General features: G+C 37.2%; 1 protein-coding gene and 1 long non-coding RNA gene across 4 annotated transcripts in view; one reads left to right on the forward strand and one right to left on the reverse strand.

Annotated features, from left to right (window-relative positions):
* The window catches only part of Pdk1 (Phosphoinositide-dependent kinase 1), a 160,288-nt gene that overhangs the window by 116,171 nt on the left and 30,962 nt on the right, over positions 1-13,155 (reverse strand). The window contains exon 2 of one of the 2 annotated variants that reach the window (XM_073984084.1): positions 437-509. The gene's annotated coding sequence lies outside the window, so the exon portion shown is untranslated. Of the gene's footprint in view, positions 1-380; positions 510-13,155 lie in introns of both variants that reach the window. The other variant, XM_073984083.1, reaches the window with a different exon arrangement.
* On the forward strand, positions 1,243-10,057 carry LOC141402563 (uncharacterized). 2 transcript variants are annotated; one of them, XR_012412658.1, is made up of 3 exons: positions 1,243-1,276; positions 6,223-6,423; positions 9,310-10,057. It is a non-coding gene; the product is annotated as an uncharacterized lncRNA (long non-coding RNA). The 2 variants fall into 2 exon arrangements; XR_012412659.1 differs by lacking the exon at positions 1,243-1,276 and adding an exon at positions 2,421-2,527.

A 13,155-nucleotide genomic window follows, 5' to 3' on the forward strand; every position in this document is an offset into this window, starting at 1 on the left:
ACTAGTTATTCTAGTGGTCATAAAATAACTACAAACTGAGTGCGACATGCCCTTGTAAAAATAATGGGGAAGAAAGGGGGTTTGCGAGTAGTTACGGCTGCCAAAAATCCCTTACAAAACCCATGATTTTGGGAGGACTTTTTTTGCTGGGGTATTGCCCTAAAATTGTCAACCTACATATGTATGTATGTCCATTAGGGTTATAACTTTTCTGCATTTTTTTGCAAATATCGAAAATACCACTACATAGCCGTATAGAGCATGGAAAAATATTAAGAAATGCATTATCACTTTTGCCCTTCCATTAAAACAATTCCTCACCGAGTGCATTCAAGTTTTGGACCAAATTTGCATACAAAAGTTTTATTCTCGATACTCACTTGATATTTCTCTTTTTCTGTTTAGAATAAAATAAAACTGATTCCCTCAAACATACCGAAAGGAACAAGGAGACAGGTATTTTCTCACACCAACGAGTGTTTTCCGATTTGATCCAGTTTTATATGCCCCTGCAAATATATAAAAATTCTTCCATAATTCAACTATAATCAGAAGTAAAAAAAAAATATATGAACAAAAATCAATAATTAATTTTTTTATTGAGCCAAAAATGTGTGGTATGCATTGAAGTAAGTAAAATAAATAATGAAATAACAATCATTATCAATATAAAAATACCCCCATGTCATGTATAATGCAAATTTTATTAAAAAACAACAACAAAAAATGCCAGTCATCTTGGAAATGCCCCCAAAAAATGCAATTCCCACCAAAAAAATAGATAACGGTAACAAGTGTTTGTGGATTCGCGTGTGCTTGTTTATATTGCAGTGCAATCTTCGATATTTGCTGTTATTTCGCTCTTGCTAAAAATAGATTTGGTCAAACAAACAACAAAATAAAATCAAATACGTCGTCAATATCATCGTCGTCCGTTGTCGTCGTCATCGTCATCGCCCATGAAGATCATCATCAGTGTTAATTACAAAAAACAGGTGAGTAATACTGCATTTATCAATAACTATTTGAGAGAATGAGAATTATTTACGTCTTTAAAAAATAACAAAACAACAAATGAATCACAAAAGTTTTGAACAGCTTAGTAGGGGGGGTCAGTCCCCGGCCATTCATGGTTGAATGTTTGAAAAAAATGTTTATAGAAAACATTATTCATTGAAAATATTTCGAATGCTAATGAAGAATATTGTTTTTAGAATTTAGTTTGTCACTGGGATTTTTATAGAATAACAGCATCGGTATACAACGAACAGCATCGGTATACATTTTTATACAAATTTTGGACCAAATCGGTTGATCAGATCGAGAGTTACCGTGGTCTCCAGCCACTAAATATGGTGCCATAGGGGGTTTTTACACCTTTCGGGCTGTTTTCTCATGAAGTACATATGTAATTGCCCCTGAAAAAACTTTTACCGTCGTATTGGAGGCAGCGAATGCAAGTTGCTTCAACAAAAATCAAAGAGATTCGAGAGCAGGTTTAAAAGTGAACTTATCTGAAATTTAGTGTGGGAGATACCGGAAGAAGTGGGCAAATATAGTCCATATTCGAACTTGACCTATATATGTATATATTGGGATGTGTAAAGTATGGACCGAATCGGTAACTCCCTTCAACCGTTATCGAGCGCACAATTTTTCCGGAGATACCTGAAGAAGTAGACCGATATGGCTTTTCTTTGAACTTAAACTAAGTTTGGACAAAATATTACGAAGGTCAAATTTTGCATCGAATCGACAGATCCGTTCGAGAGTTATCTTGCGCTCCAACCACTACACACGGTGTAATAGAGGTTTTTTACACTTTCAGGCTACTTTCTAAGGAAGTATGGACATGCCCCTGATGAAACTTATACCGTCACATGGGGGGCAGTGAATACAAGTTGTTACAACAAAAATCAAAGCGATTATAGAGCTGGTCCTAAACTGAACTGTTCGAAAATTTTGTGTGGGAGGTACCCGATTGAGTCCATATTGAAACCTTATCTAAGTCGGGCTGAAATTTCAGGATGTGCAAAGTATTTACTAAATCGGTTACTCCCTTCAAGAGTTAACGTGAGAACACATTTTCCGAACATTTTCGAACTTTTGTGGGGGATGCACCGGAAGGAGTGGACCGATATAACCCATCTTCGAACTTAAACTAAATTTGGACAAAATATTACGAAAGCCACATTTTGGACTGAATCGGTTGATCCGTTTGCGAATTGTTGTGCGCTCCTGCCTGCCAGACAGACGGACGGACATGACTAAATAAAATCTAAATTGTGCCATTTGTGGCACATTTTGTCCGTAGGAAAGTGTATATACCCTCGTTAGCATAAATGCTGAGGGTATAAAAACACAAATTTAAAGATTTCAGAAGTTTATACAAAATTTTCAAATTAAAAAAAAACATTTTAGGTCGCAAATATAAGTGGAGGAAACTAAAGCATCCTCCCCAATTTAAGGAACAAAAAAAAACTAGTGAAATATATATTTCGTTGTTGTTGTACCAGTGTTTGTTATTGTATGTTTGTGTGTTCGTTCTTCTGCTCAATCTGGCTCTGGGTCTATCTCCAGTTCCAGGAAAGTGACTCTTTCGATGGGATGTAACCACAGATCCACTGGAGTTAGATGAGTAGGTTTGACGGGGCAGTTGAAAATGTGCAGTGTGGTGTGCGCGCCCAATAAGAATTTTGGCGACTGTTATATCCCGAGCGTAGTTGAGCGAAAACTAATCTGGTTCGTCGTCGCAGCTATATTTGCCTATGGCCTTAGCAACTGCGTCCATGTGGATGATATTTAAACCAGCTTGATATGCCCGTTGGTCTAGGGGTTATCTCCTGTGTCGTTGGACCTCTTCCTCTACGATAGAACGTGGAACGTGGGTGTGTCTGGCCTACCCACCAGATGCTGATAGGATGGCTCTCACGGTAACAACCGAGCAAGTAATGCAACGAAAGCATCTCATTGTGTTGCTGTACTGAAATAATTTTCGCCTCCTAATGTAGATGGTCCACTGAAGACATGATGTGGCACCCTGTTGCTGTTGCCATGTGACGTCATTTGTCAGACCAGGTGACACGATGGTTATGTCTGGCGACACTCTGTGACCAGAGGGGTGCAGCGCTGGCTGAGCAGATTGATAGCTTTTCGCTTTGCATGGTCAATGAGGACGCCCCTACCTGAATTAGAGGAGAGTGTCACAGTTCGCCAGACATAACCATCGTGTCACCGGGTCTGACAAATGACGTTACCTGGCAACCCGTCATATCCCTTGGATCAGACCATCTCCTCATAATTGTCTCCATCAACAGACCACCCGATTTCATCACATCTGAAGGCCGCACATTCGTCAATCATGGGAAAGTTGATTGGCCGAGTTTTAGAGAGTTCAACAATTACCGCTTCAGAGATCTACCCAATCTTTCAGATGTTCGGTTAGTGGAAATGACGTTTCTGAGACATCATCACTGCTGCAGCCTCTCGTCATATACTTGCTGGCCGAATACCCGAAGTGAGACCAAACTTCCTAGCAGAGGCGACGGGATTAGCAAATGAGTGCGGTGAGCTTCGTCGAGTCAGGGAGCTGACACTGGGAGTTAACAGGAGCAAAAGCGGAACAAATGGTTAAATCATCTGAAGAATTGCAACATTGACTTTTGGGTAAGCGTTCCCCAACTCGAACCCTGGAAATAAGGATGATAGGACCTCAGTCACGTTTGGCGACGTTACGTTGACAGACCCGAAGAGGTGCGCAAGTTATTTCAATCGACAGTTTGTTGAGCACACCGCGAGTGACAGGGCGAAGAGAAGACTAGTACGTCGGATTAGATCTCTTCCTGCCGGGGATGAACCACCACAGTTTACAATGGATGACGTTGCAAATGCCATCGGGACCGCTAAATCGTTCAAAGCGTTGGGCCCTGATGGAATCTCCATGGTAATGCTGAAACAGCTGGTTGAGCCGGAAGTGTAGTATCTCACTAAAGTTCTCAACTTCTCGCTAGCCACCCTCATTGTTCACGAAGTCTGGAAAATGGACAGGGTGGTCCCGCTACTGAAGCCAGGCAAGGATGCCAGCAAAAGTGAATTGTACAGACCGATTTCGTGTTCATCGCCCGTAGCAAAGATCATTGAGGCCTTAGTCCTCCATGATCTCGGAAATAGCTGGATTCCGTAAGCACAGCACAGTACGACAACATATTTGCCGAGGACTCAACCAGAGACAGCCGTATAATGGTGACGCTTGACTTATCAAAAGCCTTTGATACTGTCAGGTACTCCATGCTGTTTGGGGACATAGAGCAGACACCCCTCCGGCCAAGCTTGAAACGTTGGATAATCAATGATATGTGTGGACGCCAGTCTTATATGGAATTCAGGAACAAGAAGTCCAAACACCGTAGAGTAATACAGGGAGTTCCCCAAGGCGGTGTGATATCTCCGGAACTGTATAACCTCTACCTTTCCTGTATTTCGCCCCCCTGATGGGACGATCCTGGCGTCAGTTACCTGATGACATTCTGATAACATCTGTGAAAGACTGAACTCCTATTTTTTCCACGCGAGAAATATGCAGATATCCGTCATTAAATCTACGGCCACTCTGCTCACCACAGAGACGGCGCAGTTTGGAACAGAGTTGAATGTCGTGGTCGACGATAGATAGACCACAAATTACCCCAAAATTCTAGGGTTCATATTTGACGTCGTCCGCGAATGCCGCAGCTATTTGCAAAAAAACTGAAATGTAGGAACCGTAGAGTGAAATAGAGAGTTTCCCAAGGTGAGGTGATATCTCCGGAACTGTTTAACCTCTACCTCTCCTGTATTTCGCCCCCTCCAGACGGCGTCGAGATCATAACGTATGCGGATGATTGGAAGATCCTGGCATCAGGTACCTCACTGATAACATCTGTGAAAGACTGAACTCCTGTTTAACCGATCTTCCCACCTTTCTCCACGCGAGGAATATGCAGATATCCGTCACTAAATCTACGGTCCTCTGTTCACTACAGAGATGGCGCAGTTTAGAAGAGAGTTGAATGTAGTGGTCGACTATAGCAGAATTCGGACCACAAACTGTCCCTAAAATGTAGGGGTCACATTCGACACTACGTTCACGTCGTCCGCGCATGCCGCAGCTATCTGCGAAATAACTGAAATGTAGAAACAAGGTCCTCAAGTCCCTAGCCGGCAGCACTTGGGGTGAAGATAAAGAAACCTTGTTGACCACATATACCGCGATTGGTTGGTCTGTGGTAAGCTATGCGGCGCCAATTTAGTCACCGAATTTATGTGATACGCTATGGAAAAAGATTCAAACTTGTTAGAATGCCGCCATGAGATCATCAACGGGGTGACTCCTCATGTCTTCGGTGGACCATCTATATGAGGAGGCCACGATTCTTCCAGTACAGCAACACAATGAAATGCTTTCGTTGCGTTACTTGCTCGGCTGTTACCGTGAGAGCCATCCTATCAACATCTGGTGGGTAGGCCTGACAAACCCAGGCACAACAAAGACGATATCCACTTTCTAGAGGAATATGACCAACGATACAGGAGAGAACCCCTAGATCAACAGGCATGTCAAGCAGGTTTAAATATAATTCACACAGACGCAGTTGCTAAGGCCATAAGCCAGGTATCGGCACTAACAAACGCATTGTTTGCGGTCTCACGCATACGACTCTCTCTCGCTCTCTCCACATACAGCGTGTGCGTTAATACATTGCTAAAATTAAAAATCATTGAAACAAGCGACAGCAGAACCTTCTTCATTGACTTCTGAAAGAAGACTGAGTGGTGGTTGTTCTGTTGTTATTCTCATCAAGGGCACGAGTGCCCCTTATAGCCGGATGCTGCCATAAGCAAATATAGTGTGCATAAAATAGTCGGAGTTCATCCCCCATTTATCGCAGCTGAGGAGCGTCAGCTGCCACGACAAACCAGAGTAGTTTTGGCTCAACTACGCTCGTGATATAACAGTCGATTAAATTTTATTGGGCGCGCACAACACACTCCACATTTTCAACTGCCCTGTCAAACTTACTCATCTAACTCCAGTGGATCTGTGGTTACATCCCATCGAAAGAGCCACTTTCCTGGAACTGGAGATATACCCTGAGCCAGATTGAGCAGAAGAACGAACACACAAACGTACAATAAATAATAAACACTGTTACAACAACAAAAACATGATGAATCACCTAAAAGAGTCGTATAAACATGGGCCGTGCACGGGCATGGCGGTACACGTAGAACTGGAATGCCAAAGTTTCTATGGGGTTAACAACTGGATGACGAAATCGATAAGCACTGTACTCAAAATGGATAAATAAAACAACAAATAGAGTGGAATGGAAATCTTTTCTTAGTTCGCCGTATAGGAGAAATATTCTGTAGAGGGCCAACTAAGTAAGTAAAAGAAAAAAAAACTACATTTCGCTTCGATTATTGGTACCTTGTTATGGTCGATTAAAAACATTTTTTTGGTTTAAATAACATTTCGTAAAATATTTAGCAGACCAGAAAAACGAATATTTATGTATGAAAAAAAAACCAAAGTTAATTATTCTTAATGAAGGTTAATATTACACGGAGTTACTAATATTCCTCTCACAAAAAAATAGTACAAAACAAAAATAAATTAACAAAAATTTAGAAAAAAAATTGCTAATTGACTTGTTTGTGTGTTTACAAACGCCAATGGCAAGAACCAAAACAATTCCAGCCACAATGAGTAGCTTAAAAACAAAAACCAAACAACAATAACAAGTCGAAACACTAATTGCTTAAAATCATTTCCGTATGACGTGCCTTCAATTGTTGTTGTTGTTGAAAGTTTTTTTTTTTATTTTGTATTTCTGTATATCATCATCAGCATCATTTTTTCATTGCAAATTGATAAACAACAAACAACAGCGTAAAAAATCACAATTTAAAAATAACTAGATATCACTGTCATACATAAGTACATATGTCTGTATTGTTGTATATTTGCACTAACATTGCATTGTCTGGCACCCCTTAAGGGGTTAAACAAGAATGCGTTTTTATGTTTCTTTCCGGGAAATTTCTTGGAATTTATTCTTATCGCTTTGAATCGACACACTTATAAATAGAGTTTTGCTAATTGCATGCGCCATTAATTGTCATTTTTTTTTTTGTTGTTTTATAGATAGAATTGTCTATTTTTTTGGAACCCCCTATCTATGAGATACAAAAATAACATTGAAAATTGAACATTGAAAAACAACAATACAATTATGTCATATTTTTTATATTTATAGCAATGTCACCAAAAACATGCACATACATATGTATCTAACTATATACATATGTATTTTGCAATTCTTAGAATATGAAACGTTTGATAAAAATAGTAAAGTGAGAAATACATATTTAAGTTATAGGTCAACATTTTCAAGTTTAAAAATACTCCAAAGAACAACAAAAAGAATTATAAGAAAAATAGGGGATATTATGATGTATGAGCGAAAAATAGAAGATGTGTTTATTGAATGTTTACGTCGCACAGTGGTTCAGAATCGTTTTTTCCTGTCCAAAATTCTGTAAAGTTTGAACGGATAAAGAGGAATTTAAGGTCAAAGTTAAAAATTTGAGGTTTTTTCATATTTTGCATCAAAATATGAGTGTTTTTGAGTTTTTCATATGATCTTTTTTTCGAACATTTTTTCAAAAAATTTAAATTTTTCCGAATTTGAAAAAAATACTTCTTGGGTTTTCACAAAACGTTTATAACTCTTATAAAAACTCATAGATTAAAAAATGTCCATTTGTGTGAAAAAGCTATAAATTATATGGAAAACGGTATGGAAAGAAGTAAAAAAGTATCAGTCGGCTGTACCGACAGAGATATACTCTCGGACTGTGTGAGTTGAAACTCTTCTGTATACCCTCAGCATTTATGCTAACGAGGGTATATGAGGAAAAGTCAAAATTTTTTAGTTTCCATGAAGCCAAGGTTTGCACTATTATAATACGCGAACTATTGTAGTTTACCAGTAACTATGACTATTGCTGGATTAATTTAGATGTTTTTGTACAAAGCTCAAAAATTTAGCAAAAAAATTTAATTTACGTGGTAGTTACGACCGCGTAAAGGAAAAAACATAGGTAAAAACACGTTGAAGCTAAACAGGTTTTTTACATTGCTATTCGATTTCGATTTCGTTGTGAGTGTGCTGGTACCCCGCGATATTTTTGTTTTTCGACGATCCGGATCATATGAATCACAGATCGTAAAAATCCATCTACTAGAACGGCGGAAATGGCTACTGCAAAAATTGAAAAATTTGCGAAAAATGTTTTTGAAAATATCGCGGATTAAATCGCGTTTTCTGTGGATCGTTTCCTTTTCAATGAAGAAACTGGCACATCACTCGAGTTTTTGCGAAAACAGTGGTTTAAAAATTTAGTGCAATGGGAGCTTTATCCGATTTATCTTGATGGATTTTATCGAAATAGGTTTAGATCGATGTATTTTTTCATTGATGATTGTGAAATAGGATGCGCATAAAAAGTGTATGCACTTTGTGCAAAATATAAGCGTTATACAGTTTGTTGCACACTAAACTGCAGACGATGCTACATCTTAGCGGCCAAAGTAAATCCTAGCAAATGTGTACAAATTAAAAGAGAAGAATTCGCTGTATTGGTAAGCCGCATGTGCATCAAGTGATTTTGAAGATTTCGCGATTTACACGCATTTACTCGATACAGTTTTATTTCAAGAGTATACCCCATTAAAAGGAACCCAACATTTATTTGAACGATACCCATATCTTCCGCTAGATGTTAGTGTGTATTCGAGAAGTGATTAGAATAAAAAATTCGATTTTTTGCGTGAAATTTCTCTAAAATAGAAGAATAACTCCGACAAATTTTTCCTACATTTTTTCAACTAACTCACAAAATAAATTTTAATATTTTCTCTTACAAAAATTTTATAAATTTCCTCAATATATCTTTTTGTTTTTGCTATAATATGCAAACCATTAATTGGATTTGTATAGTTTTGGTTTCATTTGAATCATCGCGATGTTTAGATTACGTATATATTTTTTTAAATATTTTTAGGATGCGTAAACAGCTTGAATTTTATTAAAACAAGTCGCAAAGTACCAATTTTTTTAACTTTTTCTCAATTTCCGCGAAAACTTAAAAACTTTTTCACTAATGTTATGGGGCCTCAGTAATCATATATTACGTAGGGAGCCCCTAATTAAGAGAGTTTCTCAATATAATGATTAGAGTCTTTTTTTCTTTTCTTTTTATCAGAATTGAAATGATGTTCCGGAATATGCACAAACGACTATGGCCACATTTGCTGACGATACGGCAATCTTATCAGTAGGCAGAACAGAATATGAGGCCAAACAGAAATTACAAAGTGCTGCTAATTCTTTAGTAGAATGGACTAAAATATGGCGTATCAATTTGAATAGTTCCAAATCAATACACTTGGACTTTACTAACAAATCTACCACAAACAGCCCAATATTTATTGACGACGCTCAAATTCCTCATAAAAATTCGGCTAAGTATCTTGGAATGACACTCGATGCAAAGCTTCGTTGTAGTGAGCATGTTAAAATAAAATTAACGGAATTACAACTAAAATGGAAAAAACTAAATTGGAAATCCAAACTTTCAACGGCAAACAAAATAATGATATATAATCAATCTTTGAAACCGATATGGACGTATGGCGCTCAATTATGGGGGTGCACAAGTGAAAAACATATAAATATGATCCAACGATTTCAAAATAAAGTGCTAAGATGCATTGTAAACGCACCATGGTATGTCCGTACACAAGATTTACATCGGGATCTTGGGATAAAAACTATAAAAGAAGAAATAGCAAATATAGCAACAAAACATAACATCCAATTAAGAGGCCATGTTAACACAGAAGCATCAACCTTAGCTGATCAGATTGGTTCGGACCGAAGACCTAGTTAGAAGTTCTATGTAACCAGAATATTTATAATGTAAATTTTATATACAAACACATAAAAAACATATTATGTATTGTTTAAATTTGTTTTAAATTGCTTGTTAGTTAAATGTAACTAGTTGCAATAATAAATAAAAAAATAAAAAAAATCAGAATTGAAACCGCCATAACTTTTGCGCGCAACAACCAAAATTAGTATCTCGAACAGATTTAAGAATGGGATTTTTTTCCCAATCTATGTACCAAAAATCTTTCATGTTCTTTTAATCTTTTTTTTTATGGAAAACTAAAAAATTTTTTCTTCATATACACTTTCATACGGGCAAAATGTGCCTCATTGAAATAATGGTTTTAGACCCCAAGTATGTTTGGACGAAATAGTCCGGTCAAAATAGACATTGAAATAGCAAAAATTCCCACAAAGCTGAATTTGGGTAGAGAGCTAGGGTTTGCCATTAGAAGCAATGTCCTAAAAGTCCCCATCGATCCCATGTGTGCAAAAAAAATTATTCGGGGTCAAAGGTCAAAATTTATGAGTTTTTAGGTTTTCGGATTTATTTTTTTTTTTGATCTAATCAAAAAGTGACTAAAGTAAATATTGTAGACAGAAAAATTATCTACAAGTTTGATCCTTATAATTTTTTTCTTAGGAGGAACCATTCTTGAGATATAGCTGTTCTAAAAAACACATGATTTTTATGCACTTATAAGGGAAATATGCACATATTCAGACGAACCGGGTCTGTCCCCCAAAAATATATATTTTCTTGAAGAGCGAAATTATAGCTATCTTCTAAGAAAATTCCAACAAAATTGGAGTGTGTTTAGTAGAGTTATTCAATGTTAGAGTCATTTTATGCAAAAATAGTCAATTTAACGCACATGTATAATCGAAAGCCCAACGGGAACGATCCCAACGAAAACTCTCAGATTTTTTTCAAGTTTTGTCCGAAGGTAGGGTTTGTTGCGCTGATTACGGAAATGTATAACTTTCAACGCTTGCGGATCCGGTTCGCCGGTTATTAGACCCGAAAGGCCAAATTTAAAAACCGGGTTAGACCCGGTTCTACTGAACCGATTACTGCAAAGTGGATATCGTTTGAAAGCTTACGGAAGTATCTAACACATAGTGTCGTTACTTTAACCGGTTCGCCTCATAATGTACTTATCTCGAAAATGGTAAGTCTTTTTTAAGAATCATACAGACCAGTCTTGTAGACAATTATTGAATCTACAACTTTTACTTAAGCAAGCTTTTGCGAAGTATTACCGTTTTTGAGAAAAATTAAAAAAAACTGAATAATGCCTCCAAAAATGACCTTTGACCCCGAATAACTTGTTTTGCACACATGGGATCGATGGGGACTTTTAGGACGTTGCTTCTAATGGCCAACCCTAGCTCTCCACCAAAATTCAGCTTTGTGGGAATTTTTGCTATTTCCCCCTTATACGCATGTCTATTTTGACCGGACTAAAATGTGTTTCAGACAATTTGGAGTCGATTGAGCAATGTCTGTCCGTCTGGCTGGCTGGAGCGCACGATAACTCTCGAACGGATGAACCGATTCGGTTCAAATTTTGGCTTTCGTAATATTTTGTCCAAACTTAGTTTAAGTTCGAAGATGGGCTATATCGGTCCACTCCTTCCGGTACCTCCCACACAAAAGTTCGAAAATGTTCGGAAAATTTGTGCGCACGATAACTCTTGAAGGGAGTAACCGATTTGGTCCATACTTTGCACATCCCGAAACGTGTACCAGACTTAGATAACGTTTCAATATGGACTCAATCGGTCCACTCCTTCGGGTTCCTCCCACACAAAATTTCGGAAAAGTTCAGTTTAGGGCCATCTCTCGAATAGAGATGGGCGCGTGCCTAAAAAATTAGGCACGAACATGCACGAACACGGACCAACATTTTTATGCACATTCACGCACAACAAGGCGTTTTTCGAGAAGGCACGAACACGCACACTCACGCACGAAATTACAAAAAAAAAAGAGAAATCGATATAGGTATACATTTATTTGTTCAAAAAATATTCATATGTGGTTTTCTAAGTGAAAATGGACAATTTTTCAATATGAGGTTTTTGATTTCCTTTATTTTTGCTGTGGTGATGCTGCTCATCAACAAAACATTTCAGTATAACATTTCAGATTTTTCGACCAAAGGCTCCAGAGGTATCGCGTCTTGAAAAAGTCTAATTCTATGAAAACTATATGCAATGAAATACTCATAACTTCTTTAATGTTGGTGCAATTTGAAAAAATCATTTTTCGCATGTTTTGTTGTATTTAATTTTTTTTCGTATTCATTTTTAATTAATTTCTCGTTGGATTCGAGCTTGATGATCAATAATGCAAGTGAAAAAGGAAGGCCGACGATTCGAACTCACATACCCACCACTATGTGACATGTTTCGCCTTTGGTAAAGGATCCCGAGACATATCGGATGTGGGACGGCTTCGCTATCATCTAACTTTTCCTCTTTCAAATGCAACTTGTTTTTTACAACGCTGAATATTTGTTCAATCATTATATGTCTTTCATGAAAACGCTTAGCGTAGTCTTTGAAATTTTTCCTTTATACCAAATGTTTATTTTACCAAAAAAATTTAAAAATATTTTTTTTTAACATTGTTTTGTTGTTTTATTTAGGAATTTATCTTAAACATCGTAAAAACAGAGTTATTTTTAGATTTTAAAAATGGATTAGCAATTATTGTACCAGCCGAACAATAAACTAACTAAGCTGATGATCAAAACACTACAGCTAGGGGATTATATGACTGAGCATCCGAGCCAAATAATGTACCAAATATTAAAGGGAGTTTTTGCCAAAAGATTATTATTTAGATAGGAAAGAGGATTTGAATATGAAATACGTAATGTTTAAACATATCGCGGGCAAAAAAACTTCATTCAGTAATACCCACTAATGCTGGTAAACCAATTTCTAAACCATTCTTATAGCAAAATATTTTTAAGATGTTTACGATAAATTCCTAAATAAAACAACAACACACATGAAAATAAATGAAACGTATTATGTTTTTGGTAAAATAAGATATTTTGTGCAGTGGTATATAGGAAAAACGTTATTGACAAATTTCAAAAAATTTAGAAAAAATAGTTATTATTCGAATCCCACTACCAAGTAG

Source organism: Musca autumnalis, unplaced genomic scaffold, assembly GCF_047663935.1.
Source record: "Musca autumnalis isolate F117 unplaced genomic scaffold, ASM4766393v1 scaffold_4, whole genome shotgun sequence".
Taxonomy (NCBI): Eukaryota; Metazoa; Arthropoda; class Insecta; order Diptera; family Muscidae; genus Musca; species Musca autumnalis.